This window comes from Serinus canaria, chromosome 1 (genome assembly GCF_022539315.1).
Source record: "Serinus canaria isolate serCan28SL12 chromosome 1, serCan2020, whole genome shotgun sequence".
In the NCBI taxonomy this organism is placed as follows: domain Eukaryota; kingdom Metazoa; phylum Chordata; class Aves; order Passeriformes; family Fringillidae; genus Serinus; species Serinus canaria.
In genome coordinates this window covers 93,496,196-93,499,590 of record NC_066313.1, presented here as the reverse complement: position 1 = coordinate 93,499,590, position 3,395 = coordinate 93,496,196, and positions in this window count along the sequence as shown.

The window sequence follows — 3,395 nt, the reverse complement described above, 5'->3', positions numbered from 1 at the left end:
TTCACAATACTCTCAGGCTCACCACTGAAAACCAAAAATGGGGGCTGGCTGATACCCCGACTCCTCAAAAATTAATGCTTACATGTTGAGAAATATCAAGAAATTTGAAATGAGGATTTCATAGTACTCAAGGGGAATTTTTTAACAGGTACCTTTGTATTATTCATATACAGACATATATTTGTGTTCATGTGTGTGTATGTGTGAATTGATTGAAATACCCTATATCTAGTATAGTATAAATATTGCCATCTTGGATCTATAATTATACAATTATACAATTGTATAATTGTATAATTGTAGTGACACACATTGACTCACTCTGTTAAGTTAGTCAATGATCAAGAGCTGCTAAATCCTTTGGTTACAAACTATTGAAAAAAGTCAGAGACTAAGATTGCATTTGTCCATACCTAAACTCCATCGCAAGTTTAGAAAACAAGGGTTTCTACTGTGAAACTCATGACTACAATGTGAGGCTCTCCCTCAGTCTTTTGCATCTCTGGTCACTCTGTAAACCATTCTGGCTGGATTCCCACTCAATTTTCCTTTGTATGTTTCATCTATGTAGTGAGTAGTAGAGTGAACTTTAACATTGAACCCTATTAAGTCACACCTTCACAGATTTGTATGAAAACTGGTTTTGTTACTACATTTTTACAGTGACTCTTTTAGTGCCCTAAACCACTAATTTCTGACAAAGGGTTAGAAGCTTGACATACAAGAAATGCTTGATTTATGTTCTGTTTTATGTCTATCTGAATGATAGACAGTCAGAGCAATAACTTTAAAAAAAATTAAAAGTTAATTGTGCTTGTGTAATATTTCTTTCAGTCAGTTGTGACTAGATGATACAACTACACTGTCAAAGGAAACAAAATTAATCAAAATTACTGTAAACTTAGCTGTGTGACCTAGCTATGGACATTTTACTTAAATTAATCTTTATAGATATTAAAACATCTATACCAAAAAATCAAATATTATCTTTTCATATATATATATATATATATATATATATATCTTCCTGCTAGGAATGTATGAATGATGAGGAGTAGAGTACAGGAAAAAATATCCATAAGGCAACTTTCTTTTTTTTTTAATCTTCTTCATTACTTGACTGTGGCGTAACAACTAAATCAGTTAGCAGAATATAGCCCAGGTTTGCCTCTGTTTGTTTGTAATAATTCAAGTAAGAAATTCATATACTCTCTCATTCTGCCATTCTGAAACAGCCTTAAGTTGAATGATACAGGTCATCTTGAAAGAAATGACAAGTAAATATATGTTAGAAAGAGATGGAGAGGAACATGTATAAGACATGTACAGTGTTTACCACAGACTTTATTCACATCTTGTTTTCATAGCAGAGAAGGTGTAGATGAAACAAAAAGGACAAGACAAGGTAATGAAAGCAATTTGGATGAAACAATGCATAAATGCTTATGCACTGAGATTGTATCACACTGTGACTGACCAAGCTGCTTTCTGTAGCTACTCTTTCTTTAGAAAAAAGGCAACACAGACTTTGAAGACTTCCATTTGCACATGGAGAACCTCTACAAAGATCTTTTACATAAGAATACGGGGAGGAGGGGTGCTTTGTGCCATTCTTTTGTCCTTATTACAAGTCAGAGAATAAAACACAGAATATTTCATTTTTCTAATTATCCTAGTGTTGAACATATTTCCAATGTATGTATATAAAGAGATTAGAAAGTATGGATTAAAGACTGCTATTCTATCTGAATATTGGACTATAAGTGGGTTTTAATGTAGAACAGAGGCTCTTATTAGATGGGAAAATGTCTTGAAATTAGGCTTGAGATGCACATCAGGGCATCACTGGGTAGTGACGATGAGAGGTCGCTCAACTTTTAGCTATCACTGAATCAGTGACGTTCACCCAACAACCAGAGTGAGCTTCATTACTAGTAAAGACATGGTGTGGATATTCAGACCTGGAATCCTAAGTTACTGCAGCAAATATAACTGCAAATATCACTTTTTGGTTTTTTGTTTTTATCTTTTTTTTTTTTTTCCTGAAACAGCAGTTGAACTTTATGAGAAAGTGCTCATACAGCAAGTTTCACAGCACCAGAGGAAGAAACCTAGAGGAAATAGAGTTAACCAACTAGAAGACTTAAACCTATCTGATATTTGAAGGGTCCAGAGAACAGAAGAAAATAAATCTTTGTGCTAATCTTTGATTGTGGGAAAACAATTTTTCTTGTTCATAGCAGCTCTGTTTAATATAAGAATAATAATAATAAAAAAAAAATTAAACAAAACACTCCCAAAAATTCAGAACTTTTTTTTTCTCTTTCTAAGACAATGCTTACCATGACTCTTTTGGCTCCTGAGGTTTCTGAACAAGAATTAGTTCCATTAAATTATTTTAAAAATTGCTAAGGATTACAGTGGAAACAGGCTTCACACCTCAGACTCCTCCCTCCCAATCCCCTGTGCAAATCCTCAGCTGTATGTATATGCCAAGACTGCATGGTCAACTCTTAAGTGCCTGAAAATCATATGAGCGCAAGCCCAGAAGTACCTTTGGCTGGAAGGACTGTGGTACCCTCCCTTTTCTTCTCTTCTCTTGATAAACATTCTTAACACTGACTTTTAGAAGAGAGTTTAGCAGACCACAGTGTCTCCAGTCCTCTCTGACTGGACCACTAGTTGGAGGATAGAAGAGGTTAGAGCTTTTGCTCTCAAAAATAGTCAGTCTTAGAAGCTGGATCTAGCTTGCACAATCACCATAACTGACATGCTTTCTGCAGATTTTTCTTTTTTTCTTTCTTTAAATACTTTTTAAAGAGCCTTTCTCTTGTGTGCTACCTGAAATCACCTGAATGAAATGCACAAAGGGTACTGAGAGCAGAATGTAGGGCCCACTATAAGCATTGAGCTTAAACTACCACTTCCTCTCTTCCCTTGCAGAACAAGAGGGTCATATGCTCGCACAGCTCATTGGATAAAATCTCTTCTGAGAGTTGGAAGAAGTCAGTTCAAAACCCACAAATGTGAGGGGTGAAGATTCCAAATGTTACTCTTTTAAAGTAATTTCTCTGTATTTATATACATTAGCATACAGCAAACTACCATGATAATACTAAAACTAAAAGTTTTTCATTTCTAAAAGGGCTAATTCAAGTCCCACAGACAGGATTCTGGGCTGAGGATCAATCACACCAGTTTCCAATTCAGTACTCTCTGCTTCTTACTGCTTTTTTTTTAATTTTTAAAACTGTTATTAATCCTCCATTTATTTTCAGCACTGTAAGACTTCAGTGGCAGTGTTAATATACTACACTAAATATCTCACTTTAAAAATTAACTAAGATTTTCAGTGATACTAAATTTAGATGAAGAATATCACAAAAAACACACAA